At 40.4% G+C, this 22,011-nt stretch overlaps 1 long non-coding RNA gene across 3 annotated transcripts in view; it reads left to right on the forward strand.

Annotated features, from left to right (window-relative positions):
• LOC140202964 (uncharacterized) overlaps nucleotides 1-22,011 on the forward strand; it is a 46,713-nt gene that overhangs the window by 15,166 nt on the left and 9,536 nt on the right. For 2 of the 3 annotated variants that reach the window (XR_011887242.1, XR_011887241.1), the window contains exon 3: nucleotides 12,581-12,933. This is a non-coding gene — a long non-coding RNA (uncharacterized lncRNA). Of the gene's footprint in view, nucleotides 1-12,580; nucleotides 12,934-22,011 lie in introns of those variants that run through there. The other variant, XR_011887243.1, reaches the window with a different exon arrangement.

Genomic DNA, 22,011 nt, shown 5'->3' on the forward strand with positions numbered 1-22,011 from the left:
TACACAAACAATTTTAAACACAATTGTGCAAATATTCAGTCACACCTCTACACACAAATGGAAGGGATGGAGTAGGAATGGGCTGGATAACCAATCATTTACTACTTCTATGCAATTGACTTAGATTTTCAAGCCCTTGTCTAACAAAGGAATGAAGCTGAAGTATGGAAAGTGCTCCCTAAAAACTCATTAAACACTACACCTGAAGTGTTCTGCTTCAAACTCTGCTGGCAATTTGTGCCTCATCTCTTATGCAAGCACACAGGCACACAAGTGATCTTGGCTTTACAGTGGTGGTGGGTGATGAAGATTGAATAGTTATCCACTTGTTCTTCAGATTAACCACTACAGCTAGGATATTACAGAATGTAATATCGAATACTGCAGCAAGGAGAGTTGAGGAGTGTGTTGGAAAAATGATGCAGCTTTATTCAACACTGTCTTCACAAGGGTTGGAGCCTTTAGTTATCATTTATTTACTTTTCTTCAGTTAGAATTTTCACGTAGCACATTTAGGATAGTAATAGATTTCTGAGGACCACCAAATTTTGGTAGTGGCATTATTTTAATATTGGGGTGTAATGGTTAGCACAACACTTTACGGTACAGGTGACCCGGATTCATTTACTGCCACTGTCTGTAAGGAGTTTGGACGTTCTCCCCGTGACTGCGTGGATTTCCTTGGGTGCTCCAGTTTCCTCCCACAGTCCAAAGACGTACTGATTAGTAGGGTAATTGGTCATTGTAAATTGCCCCATGATTAAGGTAGTATTAAATCGGGGATTGCTGGACGGTGCAGCTTGAAGGGCTGGAAGGGCCTATTCCATGCTGTATCTCAATAAATGAATGCACTTGAGAAGGGTTGTCCATCATCCCTAATTTAGTTACATCATAAGTTTAAGTGAGCTTGAATAAAGGCATCTTGATCTCCCAATCTACCTTGTTGTGGCCTACTTGCACTCAGTTTGTCCATTGATAGATTGAACGTGCATTAAATTGAGCCTCTCGAGGTCACAGGTTTTCTGCCAAAAAGCCCTCACCACACAACACTACGCGTCAACTGTTAAAGCCCACAAAGAGACCTTTAGAACAGGGGTGTCCAACTTTTTTTATGCCACGGCCCTATACCATTAAGCAAGCGATGCATGGACCCCAGGTTGGGAACCCCACTGTAGAATATGACTGTCTTTCTACACCTGAGGAGCTCCTCTCAGGGAAGACACACATCCATAACAAAATGTATCACTGCCTCCAGCGCACAAGTGCAACCTTTGCCCAAATGACAGAAAAGGTCTTTGAAGACCAACCTCAAGACTAGAACTAAACACATGATCTATTCAGCAGCAATGATCCTGTACACCCACAATGGTCAGATACAATGACAGCTAACACCAGGCATTTAGAAACAGTGAGAGCGTGTAATGAATATTCTCTATGCCCATCCCCTGCAACAAGCAGACTGATCAGTTGTAACCATACCTTTGTCACTCATTTGATTGCTCAAGACAATATGATTGCAAGTTTAATATTCTAGTTACCATCATCTTTTATTTGGCTAACTTGATTCAACATTTAAACAGATGGTTAGTTTAGTAGCTCCCAAAGATGGGTTGATTCAGGCTATTTTAGGAGATAGCCCATATTTTTCAAACTGATTTGTGTTATAAAATGCTTTGTGTACGAATCTCTAAAGCGAGGAAATATTCTATCAAAATATACAGTCTGTTGTGCTATGAACATTCATAATTGTGACTTGTGAGCCATTAAGATTTCTATTCTCATATCTCAGAACAGCACCATAATGCGGTTAAAACTGAGATTGCAAAATACCTGTCTAATATGGTGGTGGTGTGAAAAAAAATCAGGTGTAGAAGATGTTATCAATGGCAGCACTTTCAAATGCAGATCCATCTGAATATAATGCAGATTGTACTAACATGCACTTACTGAGTCCATTGTAAATCATATTTAACCACTTAGCTGTTTTTTTATATTCCTCTGGTGAAAGCTTACACCTCATTTTAGTAAGTACACTGCATCCACTACTTTTAACAGGGAGGAAGTTCTGGCAGGATTTAGAATCCTCCGCACTGTATCACTTAATTAACTAACCAACAAACAATACTAGCTATCTGTTATATCAGGCTTGTTTGTATTGGATCAGATTTAGCTGTTTTGTTCATTTGACGTCACAGTTTTATTACAAAACAGATAAAGGAAAATTAAATGATTACTAAATCATTCTGAAAATAGATTGTGCGGTCCGTGCTATGGGCATTTTCTAGCTAATATGATAAAGTTATTCATATTTTTCTCTGGGCTCACCCAAAAATCAGATTTTGAATATTGTAGATATTAATGATAAATCAAGACTTGAGTTAAAGCTGCTTACAGTGTAGTGTTGGCATGTGTTTGGGGTGCAGGTGGGGGGTGGTTGCCTGTAGGTTGTTTTTCTTGACACAAAATCTTCCCATCAGGGCTGATCCATACAATATGCATGCGGTTATTCACCTCTTTTAATCATTTATGGAATCTATAGAGAAATGAATTTGCAATTCACAACATAAATATTGTGTTTAGTTAGGATTTCTATTAACATGTGTTTAAATCCAAGCCACAATTAACATTTTGCTTACACAAATATCCACTATAATGCTCAGGTGAGAGGAGGGTAATGGGAGGCTTTTGTTAAGGGTGGACCAGGATAGTGAAGTCTTGAAATGATCCTGTGTCGGAGTGTCAGCTACTGTCTGCCTCAGGAAATGATATACCGACATTGTTTCCACGTCAGTAGTCAAAGAGCAATGCATTCATCATCTGCACAATGCTTCTGAGACATTTTAAGTGTTCTTTGTACATGAAGGAATTGCTGTGATTGAGGGCCAGCAATTATTATGTAGACTCTAGTACATGCAGAGTTGTATCCAGATCCCACTAAGTCATAACATTTAATTAGTTAAGTTAAATATAGAGAAGGAAGTCTCTGGTGATTATTAGCATCCTTCCCTCATTCAGTACCTCCATGCAAAATGTCTCTTATTAACACTGACAGAAGCAAGAGTACAGAAAATACAATCTAGAGCAGGGGTTCCCAACCTTTTTGACGCCTTGGACTAATACCATTAAGCAAGGGGTCCGTGGACCCAGGTTGAGAACCCTAGCTGTAGAGGACTTTAATGATTTCGAAGAGTAGCTTCTCATTTCAGGGGGATCTCATGATCATGGATGACTTAATAATGCTGCATTTGACCAAGCTATTCATGTCTTGTAGGTATAATTGGCAATTTGGGATCAAAATATGAAATTCAAAAATTCAAAGTACATTTATTATAAAATTATGCATGCAGTATACAACCCTAAGATTTTTCTTCCCACAGACAGCCATGAAACAAGGAAACACCATGGAATCTGTTCAAAGAAAACATCAAACAGCCAATGCTCAAAAAAACACAAACCACGCAAACAGCAAAAAACACAGAATATGTGAGAGAAACCAATCAAAATCAGAGAGCCCTGATTGATTTCACTGACTCATCTTAATATTGACGACATTGCTTATGTGAAAGCATAAGGACAAATTAAGAACAGGCATAGCAGCGCAGTTCAAGTGATAAATCAGATCAGATTGGGAGTACGGAGGAACACGTCTCAGGTGGACCGAAGATGATGTGCCACTCCCAGCAAAAACATAGGTGTGGAAAGAGTCAAGTAATCATTACAATTGATTGGGCTAAAACTTTGTTCTATGCTAGCCTGTCATGTATAGCATTGGACTAAAAGAGGGAGAAAATTTCATCAGCATCCCCACCGTGAATAACAGTATACACACAAGTGCAAAATTAGATTGAAGCCTTTGTTTGTTGATTTATGTGATCATTCTTTGCAACCTGCTGAGGTTTCCGTTTCAAATATCAATGTGATCAATACTTCTATGCAAAGAAAACTTTCCAGTTATAGTACTGAATTCTAAGCATACAAACTATGTAAATGTTACTCACCACAGCCACAAGAGAATGTTCATTTTTGCAATTTGGGTGTGTTGGCTTGAATGTTGAGGCTGATGAGTTGTATTGGAGTTGCAGTTGACTAGGCAGGTGGAGATTATTCAATTGCACTTCCAGCTTGTGTCTTGAAGATGTGTGTAGAGGATATAGTTAAAGGAGTAACAGATATTAGCATGCAGAATACTGAATGGGCGTGTGTGTGTGTGTGTGTGTGTGTGTGTGTGTGTGTGTGCGCGCGCGTGTGCCACGTGTGCAGGAGATTAGGTGATCCTTTATTGCATGAAAAGTGGATATTTTAGTGAACAGCGTGTTGGGTCTCTCTTAACGATAGGATGAAAAAGGAGAAACTCAGAAGGCATTCAAACTACCCGGAGATGAAGAAGGAAAACTACTCTACTCTGAAGGGATTATCCAACTAGGTCTTAGGCTGAGAAGCAATGTCCACAAAGGCAGACAAGGTAGCCGTCATTGAGATCTTCTATGTGCTACAGGCGGAACTGCAGCCATACTCTAATCAAAGTCACAGAGGTGCTTAATTTTATTGATTTTTTTCCACTTCAGAACTGGAAGGGGAGACACTGGCAATGTTTCCCAATTTGTTTTCCACCAACATCAGGGAGATGTCAAGGACTGTCTATCCTGGTGGAGATGCGTAGCAAGATGGTCACTAAAACTACCCCTTTAAACAGCAAACGGGATGACCCCAGTTTGATAATATATTTACTTTGATTTTGAACAATTTCCTCAGCTTCTCTTTGGCTTGTTGTCATGGTTGGACCACAGGCAGCACTGTGCGCCAACATGTCACCTGCAGTTTACATCCTGCTCTGTCTTTGTAAGAACAGCAGAGATACGTGTTACCTCCAACAATAATTCACTCAGCCCAACACGTGGAGTGTTTCAGTTGTGGTGAGTCTGAATGGGTAGAATTTGTTTATCTTGGAGCAGAGAAAGTTAAAGTGGGGTCTGAGTGACTTCAGTAAATTAGAAAGGGCATTGATAGGATAGATTAAAAAAAAGACAAATACGGTTTAACATATGTGTCTATAACCAGATTTAAATTAAAATGTAGGAGATTCAAATAAAGCTTCACAATGATATTTTTATAACCAGATGATAGTTAAAGTTGGAACACACTGCCTAAGTGGGTGGTGGAGGCAGGTACTCTCACAATATTTAAGTATTAGATGAGGACATGAAATATCTTTGTATTTGGCAGCCACCAACCAAATGATTGACGTTGAGTTTAGTGTAGATAAATAGGACTGACTTTTTGCATTCTATATGGGGTGGCACAGGAGCATAGTGGTTAGTATAATGCTTTACAGTACAGATAACCTGGGTTCAATTCCCGACACTGCCTATAAGGAGTTTGTACATTCTCCTCATGAGCGTGTGTGTTTCCTCAAGGTGCTCTGGTATCCCCTCACCATCCAAAGGTGTACCGATTGGTATGTTAATTCGGCATTGTAAATTCTGTGATTAGGCTTGGGTTAAGTCTGGGATTTGCTGGGCGGCGTGGCTCAAGGGGTCAAAAGGGCCTATTCCACGCTGTATCTCAATAAATAAATAAATCAAAATTAGCTAATCTTTTTCAGTCACCAACAAACATGCAAATCAATCATCATTTCTTTCACTTAGGTTTGGGTTTGTGCTGCTGAACTTCAGACTGCATGTAATTAGTGCATGGTGTTGGAGGATCACGATAGCTCTTTTTGGCAGGGCTATCATCTAATCAACTTTGCCTGGGGATTGACTTTATCAACTGCCCAGCATGCCTTACTTCTACTGTGCTATTTGCCAAGCGGTGTGTGGTTATAATCTACATTTGAATTGGAAGCAAGTTGGCACTCAGAGCCCTGAAGAAAGCAGTGTGTCTCATTTTGTGGTCAACATCTCCTCATTTAGTGGTCAACACCTCCTCAGTTACTGTTCCGATGGCAGATATGTGGCAAATATTTCAGATTACTAATGTGGTGAACATGTTTCACATTTGGAAAGAGAAAAAGACATGCATTTAGACAGCTCCTTTTGTGACCTTAGGATATCCCCAAAGCTTTTCAGCCCTGATATCATTACCATTGTAATGTAGAAAACACAGCAACCGGTTCTCCAGAATAAATTTGCACAAACAGCAATGTGATAATGACCAGATAATTCATTATACAGTAGGTGTTTATTTACAAGAAGTTATATTAAATTGTTATACAGTAATCTAAAAACGCTATTCACAACTAACCTTAAAGCTATACCAGTAAATAAATGAAATGTTATTTAGCAGATAAATCATTGAAACCCTCTGTACAGCAATTGCTGCGTTTTTTTTCATAGCTTAAACTCATTACTGCAGCATAACTCGGTGTTCTTTGTTGTAATGCTCATGCACAATAACATGGTTCATTGAAACTCCATGCATTCCTAAATGTAAACAAACAGTATATATCATTAAGGGTCCGAGTTCAGCTCCCAGGCTAACCTGGCAAGATTGCCCTTTGGAGAGATGTGCTGAGTAGAAGCGAGGCACTTCCCACAGGGAGGAAGAAGTCAGATTGAATTAGCCCATGTTCTTGCCTTCTGCTGCAGCTGCTTCAATATTTTCTGGAACTGGCAGAGATCTGGCTGAATTGTTTTCCCCTTGCTGAGTAACAAGGGAATTAATATATCATATTATTAAAAAAGATCTCTGCACACAGTTAACTGTTCTGTCAGCTAGATTTTTTAAAGAAACTTCTATAATAATTTCAATAAAAATATAAAACTACCATGCATTTATTTTAAAAAAGAGAAGTACACATTTCCAGTTGCTTTAAGGAACTCTGCAAATTTGAAAACTATTCGAAGGCATTCTCCTTCTTACTGAGTAACAGTGCTGTAGAAAAGATTTGCAACTTCCTCTGTGGTGGTCTTCCCACAGTGTCTTTCCATTGGCAAAGGATATATCAAGAGAATCTACTTTGAGCACAACATCATTGGCATTTTAAAGATGTTGGCCAGAAAAAAAACAGCTGTTACTGTTGCGATATCCAACAAAACATATTCCTGGCAATTGTGAGGACGATTTGACACATTATTTATGAAAAAGCACAACTATTAAGCAGCAATCACACTCTGAAGGAAGGATTTTTGAATAAAAAAGCTCATCAAGCATTTTTCTAACCATGGCTACTGTTCTGTCAGCTATCATTATCTATAAGAAAGCTCATTAACTTCATTTCCTAAGGGCCTAGTAAAACTTAGTCAGTATTTTGTTTGTATGTCTGTTGTTGATGAAACAGATATGAACCTGTTTTACTAAAATAATGTGTTAAGCTATATTTCCCATCACGTTGAAACAATGCAGCTGATCAGTACACAATAATCTTTTTGTTGCCTTAAGAGCTTGCTTTGAAAAGGAGGCTACAGGGCATGCTTTGAAAAATAATGAACAGATTAAAATGCTAATAGGAAGTGAGCAGGCTGTGCAGACACACTCTGATTTGCTGTTAAGAGGCCTGGAGTGGCTCTCTGGAGAGATAGCCATCTGCTGTTAATCTGAGGATGGGGTGATGTTATTCTACAGGGACCCTGCATGCAATGAAGCCAGAAACATATCAAGCTTCTCATTTGCCATCGGGTCACTGTGGGAAGACCACCACAGAGAAAGTATTTTTTGACTGAGCTCCTAAAAGTATTGAGCTCCAGTCTTCCAGCTAGAATCAAAGATCTAGCCAGATGTGTCACACCCTTTATAATAATTGGCTTAAATGCAAATATTTTTAGTAATGTGCAATATACAAACAAGGGCTAGAGCGTTCCTACCGTTCAGAATCTTTTTGAAGCCTTGTATTGTTATGCTTGAGAATGTTTCTTTATATTGATGCTGGTCTGTTAAATACCGGAAATATACATCTTTCAGAAGTCATAGCATTTGATGGGCTTCATAATGAAGTTTCGTAAACCACTGCATTTCTAAATTCTGCTTGACACAAGAGACTGCGGCATGTGGTCACTACAAGATTAAGACCCAATTAATTATTGTTTTAGCAATGGATGACATATTAATTTTGACTGTATTACTGATTTAGTCACGTACACAAGGCTTGGTGCAGTGGTTAGTACTGCTACCTCACAGATTTCAAGAACCAGGTTCAATCCTGATTTGGATGCAACTCTGTACGGAGTTTGCACACTCTCCTGATGGCCACCAACAATGATTTCCCTTGGATCCTCCAGTTTCTTACCAGTACAGCAGTGAGTATGTAGGTTGTGATTGTAAGTTGCAGAAGAATTGGTTGGGAGGTATATTGCTGGGGATGCAAGAGAAAAAATGTGAGCAGTACAGATGGGTCAGCAATAATGTGGTGAGCGGAAGGGTCTACATTCATGTGTATGACATTGAAACATTTAGAATTCTGAGGTTGCTGAGGGGTGGTTTGCTAATGCTTAAAGCCTAGAACTAGGAAAATAAACTCCAAATGTCTAGGCAGAGAAGAAATTTCTTTCCTTAAAGGTCTGTTGATGCCCACATCCTATAAAAATGAGTAACTAAGAAACATTGAGAAACAAAATAATTAGGCACTTGGCAAGATCCAATAAAACAAAGTTAGGTATAAGCGGAGTGGGAATTGTGTTAGTGGGCCAGTGTTGGATTGGGGATTTGAGGCTTTGGCTTTTCAAGGCTTTAGCAAGGAAAGGATAGGCCATAGGTTGTTTTTTTTTTTGTTATTTATGTTTCCTTTATTTCTTATTGGACATTTAGAGCAGTGGAGATGCCAGGCTAGATAGTGAAATACTCCTCTTGTGGGATGTGGGAAGGCAAACCTCCAGTGTCCCTGATGAATACACCTGCAAGAATTGCATCCAGGTGCAGCTTCTAACAGACTGTGCTGGAGCTGGAACTGGATGAACTTTGGATCATTCAGGAAGCTGAGGAGTTGATAGACAGGACATACAGGGAGGTAGTTACACCAGGCAGCAGGACACAGGTAACTGGGTGACCATCAAAAGGGGGAATGGGGATGGGCAGCCAGTACAGAGTAGCCCTTTGGCCATTCCTCTCAACAACAGGTATACTGTTGGGGGATGACCTGGCAGCCACAGCGGTAAGGTCTCTGGCACTGAGTCTGGCTCTATGGTTCAGACAGGAAGAGGAGAGAGAAGGTGAGCTGTGTGATAGGGGATTCACTGATCAGCAGAACAGAAAGGAGGTTCTCTGGATAAGAGCAAGATTCACTGATGTTGCATTGCCTCCTGGGTGCCAGGGTAAGGGACGTCTCGGATTGAGTCCACAGCATTCTCACGTGGGAGGGTGAGCAGCCAGAATTGTGGTCCATGTCAGTACCAATAACTTGGTAGGAGGGGTGTCAATGTCCTGCAAGGTGGTTTCAGGGAGTTATGTGCTAAAGTAAAGGACAGGACCTCCAGGGTTTTGATTTTAGGATTGCCACCAGTGTCATGTGATAGTGAGGTAGAAATAGAAGATCATGCAGTTTAACATGTGACTGAGAAGTTGCTGCAGGAGGGAAGGCTTCAGGATTTTGGATCATTGGGCTCTCTTCCAGGGAAGGTGGGACCTGTATAGAAGGGATGGTTTGCACTGGAACTGGAGGGAGAAAGTTTGCTAGTGCTGCACACGGTGGTGGGGTTGGGGGGGGAAGTGGTTTAAACTAGAGTTGCAGAGGGATGGGAATCAGAGCACCAGAACAGATAGTGGAGTGGTTATGGAGAAAGATGTTGTGTTAAACCTACGTACAAAGTCACAGGAATTGAAAGGTTGAACATGGTGGAACTAATGTTTTGAGCTGAGTCACGGCAGTACTCAGTACTCAGGAAGGCCTGGAGAGCTCGTCTAGAGTGGCTTTAGAGCTAGAACTGAGGAATAAGAAAGGTATGTCCATGTTAATGGGATTATATTATATGCCACCCAACAGTCCATGGAATTTAGAGGAACAAATTTATAGAAAGATTGCAGACTTTTGCAAGAAACTATAAGGTTGTGACAGTAGATGATTTTAACTTTCCACATGTTGACTAGGACTCACATACTGTAAAAGGGGTGGATGGGGACGAGTTTGTTAAATGCATTCAGGAAAGTTTTCTTAATCAGTCCCAAATAGAGAGTGTGCAATACTAGATCTCCTATTAGAGAACGAGACAGGGCAGATGACAGAAGATTGTGTAGGGGAACACTTTGCATCTGTTGATCATAATGCCATTAGTTTCAAGGTAATTGTGGCCCTTGGGTTGAGATTTTAAATTGGAGAAAGGACAATTTTGATGGAATCAGAAAGGATCTTTCATTGTGTGGATTGCAACTGGTTGTTTCCTGGCAAAGCTGTATTTGGAAAGCGTGAGGCCTTTGAAAGTGAAATTTTGAGAATACAAAGCTTGTATGGGTCTGTTCAGAATAAAAGGCAAGGATGACAGGGTTAGGGAACCTTGGTTTTTGAGAGATATTGAGGCCCAGGTTAAGGAAAAGAAGGAGGTGCATAGCAGGTATAGGCAGGTAGGAACAAGTGAGGTGCTTATGGAGTATAAGAAATGCAAGAGATGGAAATCAGGAGGGCTAAAAGAAGGCATGAGGTTGCCCTACGAGAGAAGGTGAAGGAGAATGCAAAGGGTTTCTACAGATGTATTAAGAGCAAAAGGATAGTAAGGGACCCAATTGGTCCTCTGGAAAATCAGCGTGGTATTCTATGTGTGGAGTTGAAAGAGATGGGGAGATCTTAAATGAAATTTTTGCATCTGTATTTACTCAGGAGACAAACACAGAGTTTATAGACGTGATGCAATGCAGCAGCAAAGTCATGGATCCTGTACAGATTATAGAGGAGGAGGTGTTTGCTATCTTGAGCCAAATTAGGGTGGTTAAATCCAAGGCCATGACAAGGTATTCCCTCGGACCCTGTGGGAGGCTAGTGAAGAAATTGCAGGGGCCTAGCAGAGATATTTAAAACATCCTTAGTGACAGGTGAGGTACCAGAGGATTGGTGGATATCTAATGTTGTTCCACTGTTTAAGAAAGGCTCTAAGAATAAACCAAGCAATTATAGGCAGGTGAGCCTGACCTCAGGCATGGAGAAGTTATTGCAAGATATTCTAACCCATCATATAGATTTTTTTGAGGAAGTTATCAGAAAAATTGATGGAGGCAAGGCAGTGGATGTTGTCTACATGGACTTGGAGATGGCCAAGAATGCTGAATTGCTTGGCATTCAAGATAAAGTAGTAAATTGGATTAGACATTGGCTTTGTGGGAGAAGCCAGAGAGTGGCAGTAGATGTTTGCCTCTCTGACTCGAGGCCTGTGACTAGTGGAGTGCTTCAGGGATTGGTGCTGGGTCTGTGTTTGTCATCTATATCAATGACCTGGATGATAATGTAGTCAACTGGATCAGCAAATTTGCAGATGACACTAAGATTGGAGATTTAGTGGACGGTGAGGAAGTCTATCAAAGCTTGCAGCAGAATCTGGTAAAATGAAGTGAAAAATGACAGATAGAATTTAATGCAGACATGTGTGAGGTGTTGCACTTTGGGAGGACCAGCCTTGGTAGGTCTTACACGGTGAGCAGTAAGGTACAAAGGAGTGCAGTAGAAGAGGAATCTGTGAATACAGGTACATAATTCCCTGAAAGTGGCATTATAGGTAGATAGGGTCATAAAGAAATTGGCCCTAAATCAATGTATGAAGTATTAGAGTTGGGATATTATGTAGAAATTGTACAAGATGTTGGTGAGGCCAAATTTGGAGAATTGTGTGTAGTTTTCATCACCTACCTGCAGGTAAGATGTAAATAAGATTGAGGAAATGCAGGGAAAATTTACAAGGATGTTGTTGGGACTTGGGGACCTGAGTTTTTAACAAAAGGTTGAATAGGTTAGGACTTCACTCCCTAGGACATAGAAGATTGAGGGGAGATTTGATAGAGGCATTCAAAATTATGAGAGGTATAGATAGGGTAAATGCAAGCAGCCTTTTTTCACTAAGGTTGAGTGAAATTGCAAATAGAGGTCATGTGTTAAAGGTTAAAGGTGAAATATTTAAGGGGAACATGAGGGACAACTTCTTCACTCAGAGGGTGATGAGAGTCTGTAATGAGCTGCCAGCACAAGTGGTGGATGCAATGTCGATTCCAACATTTAGGAGAAATTTGGTTAGGTACATGGATGGGAAAGGTATGGACAGCTATGGTCTGGGTACAGGTTGATAGAGCTAGGCAGATTAATGGTTTGGTATGGACTAGGTGGAACAAAGGGCCTGTTTCTATGCTGTAATGTTCTATGATTCTATGACTCTAAAATCCAGATGCAATGAAAGAGTGATGCAAAGGATTGAGTGTCCTTTAAGAGCTGATTCATGTGCCTCCTTGTTTGCTACAAAATTCTTTAATTCCATATTGGATCACAACTGTTTTCTTAATTATGTTCAAATGACAACAACAGCGCTTTAAAGCATATTGTAAAATGCTACAATTTCATTGCTCATTCCTTATAACCTGAAGCTGCTTATTTAATATTTTACAATGTGCTTTGATTTGTTTTATTCATTTTTCATGATCTAGGTATAGATAAATGATGTTTTTTTTTGAATTGCAGCATTCTTTGTGTCAAAGGTACTCCCACTCTTCTACTGAGGAGGAAATTCCAGGATTTAGAGACAGGAATATTTAAAGAACAGCAGCATATTTTCATGACAAACTGGTGAGCAATTTCCACTTGTCATTCATCAGCTCTTGCATGAGCATTGTCTAGTGCTTCCTACATACTTCATTTTCAGAAGAATTGTGAATAGAGTTGAACAGGTGCAATCATCATCAAGTATCTTCACTTCTGATTTTATGAATGGAAAGCAGGTCATTGATGAAACAGCTGAAGATGTTTGAGCTTAGGACATTACCCTGAGAAACCTATGCAGTAATGTTCTGTGGCTCAATAATTGATCTTCAATAAACGCTACAAGGTATGATTCCAACATTTGGTGTGTGTTCTTCTTGATACCATTGATGTTAATTTTAACACAGTTCCTTGTTGTACATGGCCAAGTGGTTAAGGCGTTCTTCTAGTTATCTCACTAGTTTGAGCCTCAGCTGTGGCAGCGTGTTTGTGCCCTTGAGCAAGGTACTTAATCACACATTGCTCTAGTCTGTACGAGGAGTGGCGCCCCACACAGACTTCCAATCTGCGCCTTGTAAGGCATGAAAATACCCGACGCAGGCCTCTCATGGTCTGAGTCGACGGTCCCTCCCCTCCTTGATGCAACATTTGATTAAATGTTGTCTGAATGTCAAGGGCAGTCCTTCTCTTCTAAATTCTGGATTCCATCTTATTTGTTTGTCTTTGGACCAAGGCTACAATAATATCTGGAGTTGACTGTTTCTGACAAAATTGAAATAAGGCACTGCCGAGTACATTATTGGTGAGAAAGTTCAACTTGACAATGACAATTTCCATCACTGTATTGATCAAGATTGGGGCACAATTAGCCAGATTGGATCTGTCCTGATTTTTGTGAATAAAACCTAACTAGGCTAAGGGTTATAGAGAGGTAATTAAAACAGCAACATTCTGGCAAATGGATTGTAATGTGCAAAATTGGAAAGAAATGCCGAAAATGAAACACATTGTCTAAACTGTGAGAGCTTGAGGAGCTCTGAGATGCAGAGGTATCTGGGTGTCCTACTGCATGATTCACAAAACAGTAAGCAGATACCTCAAGTAACTAGGAAAGCAAAAGAATATTATATTTATTACCAGGGTGTTACGTTTCAGTTATATAAGACATCAATGATATAGTGTTTACCTGACAACAAATCAAAACTGCTGAGAGACTCCTCCCAAGTTTATAATTTTCCACATTGTCCTGTAATGTAACTGTAATGGAATAGTCTGGCTAGAAGGGCAACTGGTTTAGGAACATAGGTCTTCGGTACTGCAGACAGCATGTTATCTCGTCAATAAGCTTTACTGTATCCAGTACTGTCAGATGTTCCTTGATAATATGTGGAGTAACTCATATTGACTTTTGTGATGATGGAGATATCAGGAGAAAGCTGAAATATTTTATTGACTACTAGTTAAACATTCTTGTGAATATGTTAGTCCTGTCTTTAGCTGTCACATTTAGGCCTTGCCAATGGTGTGGATGGGAATGTTCTTGGAGACGTTTCAAGGCTCTTCAGGCAAGAGTATGGAGCCTTCATCTCATCTGTAGAATGTGAGATCATATAGCTCTATCTAATGTGTGTTGGTTATTGTTTGGCATGTAGTTAATCTTTTGTTGCAGTTTCACCAGATATCTTTAGGTATGTCTCGTGTTCCCATAATTTATAAATCCCACAGAGGATGCTTTCTGCTGAAATAGCTTTTGACTGAAATGGATTTCTAATCCCGGAAAGTTCTGTTGTGAGCATCATCAAAACTTTATGGAGAAGTGAAACGGCAATGAAATCCTGTTTCCTTTCATTACATTTTTCTGATTTGGATGTTTATGCCTAGGCTAAAGTTTGTTAGCTATTGTTCTAGAGAAGGTGGCAGTGGGCTGTTTTAACCTTTGGTGAAGATGCTGTCACCATGATGCTGAGTAGCCTATTCAAGAAATTTGACTCAGTGAAGATGAAAATGGGGTTATATTTTAAAATCCTGATTGTGTACAACATGGAGGAAAACTTGCAGGTGGTGATTCCTTGATCTTAGTGGCAGTGTCTCAGGCTCAGAAAGTGTGATTCATTCCCTGTAGTGCTGAGGTAAAGGATCATCCAATATCCTACTACATAACAAAACAAGGGCAAGGGTCCAAATGGCCTTATTCTACTTCTATTCCGAACAGCAAATCCATCTCAATATACTTAGATTCACAAACCATTTTCTCAAATTTTTACTACATGAAATTGCTTTTATAAGGCTTAAAAATGCCCTCTTCAAATGCATTTGTGAATTATTTGTATTGCCATTAAATACATTAATTCAGTTGTTGGTAAATTGTTTTTATTATTGTCACGTACTGAGGTACTGTGAAAACTTGTATTGCATACTGTTTGTGAAGATCAATTCATTACAAAAGTGCATGGATTACAAGGTAACACAATACAGAGTGCAGAAAAAAATGTTACAATTACAGAGAGTGCATTGCAGATAGACAATAAGGAGCAAGGTCATAACGAGTAGATTCTGAGGTCAAAAGTCTGTTCTTATCATTCTAGGGAACCGTTCAATATTCTAAGATAGAAGCTGTCCTTGATCCTGGTGGAATACATACTGTCCAAAAGTCTTAAGCACATGAAAAAAAACTTCTGTAAAGTGAATATACTTCCAAAAATAATTAAGTGAAAAGTTTCTAAATAGCAAAAGAATTACAATGAAGAGCAGTAAACAGTAAAAAAAAATTGAATATTGTCAATATTTGGTGTTGCCACCCTTTGCCTTTAAAACTGCATCTTAGGTACATTGTTGTACAGTTTTATATGAACATCATCTGATAGGTTGTTCCAATCACCTTGGCAAACTTGCCATAGTTCTTCCACAGACTTTGGCTGTCTCGCTTGCTTCTGTCTCTCTTGGTAATCCCAGACAGACTCTCTCCCAGATGAGCTCAATTGCTTTTATGCTCAGTTCAATGTTGCTAACTCTGAGCCTCCGAGGAAAGCCACCACTACAACCAGCAACCTTGTCATCTCAGAGTCTGAGGTATGCAGATATTTCCAATGAGTGGACAGTCGCAAGGCTGCGGGACCAGATGGCATCCCAGGGCAGGTACTCAGGATGTGCACAGCACAACTGGCGGGTGTGTTTACAGACACTTTTAATCTCTCCCTCTCCCAGTGTAGAGTGCCCTCCTGCTTCAAATCATCCACTATTGTCCCTGTACCAAAAAAGACCAAGGTAGCATACCTGAATGAGTCACACTCACCTCAATAATAAGCAAATGCTTTGAGAGGCTGGTCAAGGACTACATCTGCAGCTTGCTACTACTCAAATTGGACCCCCTACAATTCACCTGGCGACACAACCGATTCACAGACGACGCAATAGCCACTGCTCTACATACCGTCCTTACACATCCGGAGAAGAAGGATGCTTGTGTGAGAATGCTGTTCTTGGACTACAGTTCAGCATTCAACACCATAGTTCCGTCCAGGCTCAACAAGAAGCTCAGAGACCTTGGCCTTTACCCTGCCTTGTGCAGCTGGATCCTGTCAGATTGCCGGCGGGTTGTAAGAGTGGGCTCCCTCACCTCCAACCCTCTAACTCACAATACAGGAGCCCCTCAGGGCTGCGTACTGAGTCCCCTCCTTTACTCCCTGTATACCCATGACTATGTCGCCACCCACAGCTCTAATCTGCTAATTAAATTTGCCGAGGACACTATATTGGTTGGCCTGATCTCAAACAATAACGAGGTGGCCTACAGGGAAGAAGTCATCTCTCTGACACAGTGGTGTCAAGAAAGTAACTTCTCCCTGAATGTCGCAAAAACAAAAGTTCTGGTTGTGGATTACAGGAGGAATGGAGATGGGCTAACCCCTATTGACATCAATGGATCTGGGGTTGAGAAGAAAAACAGCTTTAAGTTCCTTGGCATCCACATCACTGATGACCTCACATGGTCTGTACGCATCAGCTTTGTGGTGAAAAAAGCACAAAAGCACCTCTTTCATCTCAGACGGTTGAGGAAGTTCGGTATAGGCCCCCAAATCCTAAGAACTTTCTACAGGGGCACAATTGAGAGCAGCCTGACTGGCTGCATCACTTCCTGGTATGGGAACTGTACCTCCCTTAATTGCAGGATTCTGCAGAGAGTGTGCGGACAACCCAGCACATCTGTAGTTGTGAAATTCCCATGATTCAGGACATTTACAAAGACAGTTGTGAGAAAAGGATCATTGGGGACTCAAGTCACCCCAACCTCAATCTATTCCAGCTGCTACCATCCGGGAAACAGTACCGCAGCATAAAAGCCAGGACCAACAGGCTCTGGGGCAGCTTTTCCACCAGGCCATCAGACTGATTAACTCACGCTGATCTGAGTTTATTTCTATGTTACATTGACTCTGCTATTTATTATAAATTACTATGATTGCACATTGCACATTTAGACAAAGATGTAATGTAAAGATTTTTACTCCTCATGTATGTGAAGGATGTAAGAAATAAAGTCAATTCAAATCAATGATATTGAGATCAGGGCTCTGTGGAAGCTATACCATCTATTGCAGGACTTCTTGCCCTTCATTTCACTGAAGATAGTTCTTTATGACCTTGGCCATGTGTTTGGGGCTATTACCTTGCCACAGAATGAAGTTGGGACTGATCAGAAGCCTCCCTAATGGTACTGCGTGACTTCGAAGGAATGGCTGTTTGGCAGCAACTCTTCTGTGAAGACCACTTCCGACAAGACTTCTCTTGACTGTAGAGGAGTATACTTGGGTTCCAGTGGTTTCTCTGAGTTCAGAGCTGATAGAAGTACGGGACTTTTTTCTGATTTAGAAGGGATGACAGTTTGATGTATCTCTTATCTGCTGCACTCAGTTTAAACTTGGTGGATCAGCACTTGGAGCTATGATGTTGTGGACATTACAGAGACTTGGGACGGTGCAGGGGCAGGAATGGCTACTTCAAGTGCTAGGCTTTAGATGTTTCATAAAGGACAGGGAGGGAGGCAAAAGAGTTGGGGGTATGACACTTGATCAGGGATAGTGTCATGGCTGCAGAAAAGGAGGAAGTCATGGAGGGGTTGTCTACGGAGTCTCTGTGGGTGGAAGTTAGGAATAGGAAGGGGTCAATAACTCTACTGGGTGTTTTTTATAGACCACCCAATAGTAACAGGGACATCGAGGAGCAGATAGGGAGACAGATTCTGGAAAGGAGTAATAATAACAGGGTTGTTGTGGTGGGAGATTTTAATTTCCCAAATATTGATTGGCATCTCCCTAGAATGAGGGGTTTAGATGGACTGGAGTTTGTTAGGTGTGTACACGAAAGTTTCTTGAAACAAATGTAGATAAGCCTACAAGAGGAGACTTGATCTGGTATTGGGAAATGAACCTGGTCAGGTGTCAGGTCTCTCAGTGGGAGAGCATTTTGGAGATAGTGATCACAATTCTATTTCCTTTACCATAGCATTGGAGAGTGATAGGAACAAACACGTTCGGGAAACATTTAATTGGAGTAAGGGGAAATATGAGGCAGGAACTTGGAAGCATAAATTGGAAACAGATGTTCTCAGGGAAACGTATGGAAGAAATGTGGCAAATGTTCAGGGGATATTTGTGTGGAGTTCTGCATAGATATGTTATAATGAGACAAGGAAAGGATGGTAGAGTACAGGAACTGTGGTGTACAAACCCTGTTGTAAATCTAGTCAAGAAGAAAAGGAGAGCTTACAAAAGGTTCAAAAAACTAGGTAATGATAGAGATCTAGAACATTATAAGGCTAGCAGGAAGGAGTTTAAGAATGAAATTAGGAGAGCCAGAAGGGGCCATGAGAAGGCCTTGGCGGACAGGATTAAGGAAAACCCCAAGGCATTCTACAAGTATGTGAAGAGCAACATGATAAGACGTGAAAGAATAGGACAAATCAAGTGTGATGGTGGAAAAGTGTGTATGGAACCAGAGGAGATGGCAGAGGTACTTAATGAATACTTTGCTTAGTATTCACTACGGAAAAGGATCTTGCCGATTGTAGGGATGATTTGCAGTGGACTGAAAAGCTTGAGCATGTAAATATTAAGGAAGAGGATGTGCTGGAGCTTTTGTAAAGCATCAAGTTGGATAAATCACTGGGACTGGATGGGATGTACCCCAGGCCACTGTGGGAAGCGAGGGAGGAGATTGCTGAGCCTCTGGCAATGCATAATATGATTAGGAATAGTCAGCATAGCTTTGTCAAAGGCAGGTTATGCCTTACGAGCCTGATGTAATTTTTTGAGGATGTGACTAAACAGATTGATGAAGGTGGAGCCGCAGAGGTAGATTTTAGCAAGGCATTTGATAAGGTACTCCATGCAAGGCTTTTTGAGAAAGTAAGGAGGCATGGGATCCAAGGAGATGTTGCTTTGTGGATCCAGAACTGGCTTGCCCACAGAAGGCGAGTGGTTGTAGATGAGTCATATTTTGCATGGAGGTCGGTGACCAGTGGTGTGCCTCAGGGGTCTGTTCTGGGACCCCTACTCTTCGTGATTTTTATAAATGACCTGGATGAGGAAGTGGAGGGATGGGTTAGTAAATTTGCAGATGACACAAAGGTTGGGGGTGTTGTGGATAGTGTGGAGGGCTGTCAGAGGTTACAGCGGGACGTTGATAGGATGCAAAACTGGGCTGAGCAGTGGCAGATGGAGCTCAACCCAGATAAGTGTGAGGTGGTTCGTTTTGGTAGGTCAAATATGATGGCAGAATATAGCATTAATGGCAAGACTCTTGGCAGTGTGGAGGATCAGAGGGATCTTGGTTTCCAAGTCCATAGGACACTCAAAGCTGCTACGCAGGTTGACTCTGTGGTTGAGAAGGCATTCGGAGCATTGGCCTTTATCAGTCGTGGGATTGAGTTTAAGAGTCCAGAGGTAATGTTGCAGCTATATAGGACCCTGGTCAGACCCCGCTTGGAGTACTAATGTTGCAGCTATATAGGACCCTGCTCAGACCCCACTTGGGAGTAATGTGCTGAGTTCTGGTCGCCTCACTACAGGAAGGACGTGGAAACCATAGAAAGGGTGCAGAGGAGATTTATAAGGATGTTGCCTGGATTGGAGAGCATGCCTTCTGAGAATAGGTTGAGTGAACTCGGCCTTTTCTCCTTGGAGCGACAGAGGATGAGAGGTGACCTGATAGAGGTGTACAAGACAATGAAAGGCATTGATCGTGTGGATAGTCCGAGGCTTCTTCCCAGGGCTGAAATGGCCAGCACAAGAGGGCATAGTTTTAAGGTGCTTGGAGGTAGGTACAGAGGAGATGTCGGTTAAGTATTTTACGCAAGGAGTGGTGAGTGCATGGAATGGGCTGCCGGCGGCGGAGGCAGAGGTATAGGGTCTTTTAAGAGACTCCTGGATGGATACATGGAGCTTAGAAAAATAGAGGGCTATGGGTAACCCTAGGTAATTTCTAAGGTAGGGACATGTTCTGCACAGCTTTGTGTGCTGTAGGTCTTCTATGTTTCTAAGAACTAATGATTTGAAGATTAAACTGTCACATCTGCCACATCCTCACCTTTTTAGTTTGGTTAACCCTCACCTGGTTTGATTCCTTCTACTTGCATTTTTGTTTCAGTTAATCAGTTTAGTTCATTCAACTCATTATGTCATTGATCATTAGCTCTTTTTTGTTATCTTTGTTTCGTCATGCACTGGGCTATATACCTGCAAAGTAATCAAGTTTTGATTTGAAAAATGATCTATGTTACTTTCTTTAATGAGATTCAAACATTTCTCTGTAACATTTAATTTTTTGAAAAATGTTTGGAAACCTAACATTTGCTTTTTTCTGACATACACATGCTGAAGACAAAAAAAAATCTAAAACAAAATTTATATTAAAAAATCTAGGGTACCTAACTCTTTTGCACAGTACTGTACACTTTCAGGGTTTTGTAACTTCTACTCAAAAGGGAGTGGGGAATATCTGGGATGGGTGGGGTCTTTGATTATGTTGGCTGCTTTACTGAGGTAGCAAGAAATGTAGACAGAGTCTAAGGAAAGGAGGCTGGTTTTCATAAATTTCTAGTTAAATACGGAATTTAGTCAATTTATTGCAGGCACAGGTTTGGAGATGAAAGGAGAAGTTATTATGACCTAAATATTTACTTCATTAAGTAGCCATCTTTTGGTGGAAAGGAAGCGTTTAATTGTTAAAATTTTAATAAAGTCTTACCTATAAATAACTAAATGAAAAATGGTTGTCTATAAATGAATGGTATATTTTTAAGTGGTTGGTTTATAATTTGTTGGATTAAAAACTTTTAGGAATAGATTAACTAAATTAGTAAAATTCAGTGTATCACTATAACCCAAAATATGAAATGGTTGAAATCCTACCGGAGTAAATGGAAATAGATTTCTTGATACCAATTTGCATGTTAATTGTGAAAATTTATCCATTAACAAATTGAAGTTCATCTTAATAGCATTTGAATATAACAATTTGGACGTTATATCTCCAGGAAATTATATATAATAATCTGTTGCCCTGTAGATTAGTCTACAGGGCAACAGATTATTCTTGGAGAAATGGATAAAAGTCTTGTGATCCTGATCTATTTTAATTATTTCAGCACAATGCTATCAACATTAGGTACAGGCTGCAGGTTTGGAGGATACTATTGGAGTAACCTGGGTGAGTAACTGCAGTACATTTTGTAGATGGTTTACACTGCTGCCACTATACATTGGTGGTGGAAAGAACAATATAGCACTGCACTTTCATAATGAATATTTTGCTGAGCAAACCCGAATTGATTCCTTATATGCAGTTATTAAGAGCAGCAACACCCTCAAAAAATCTGATGTCAAAGGGATTATCAGTTTCTGGTACAGTAGATCTACCAGCAACAGTAGGTTGAAAATGGGAAAAGAGTGTCATAGTTAGGAGAATTTAAGTGCAGGCATATAGCTATCTGTCATTCCCTCTACTAGTGTTTAGGCTAGCTTGTTGGGTCGAGCAGCTAATGTGGAGAGTAGGTTGTGCTTGCTGATAGATGCTGGATTGTAGTAAGTGTTTCATCTGCATAGGATATAAACAGGAAGCAAATCAAAATAATGGTATCTTTAATGTGCTTGTGTAAAACTTTTGAGCAGTTACTGGGGTATCTGAATAATGTAGCCACTTCTTAAAAAAGTATCAACTGAAAAAGTTACATTCAAAGATACAAATATGCAAATAAATAATAAAATGATATGGAAGCAGAGAGCAAACATAACATGTGAAGTTTTTCAAATTTATTTTAATATTGACATCTTTTGTGTTGTCAGGAAACTTTTCAATGAAAAGACAACTAGTTAAAATGAAGATGGTGCTCTGTGTTCTTGTGGTTAGACAGCATA

Source organism: Mobula birostris, chromosome 9 (assembly GCF_030028105.1).
Source record: "Mobula birostris isolate sMobBir1 chromosome 9, sMobBir1.hap1, whole genome shotgun sequence".
NCBI lineage: Eukaryota > Metazoa > Chordata > Chondrichthyes > Myliobatiformes > Myliobatidae > Mobula > Mobula birostris.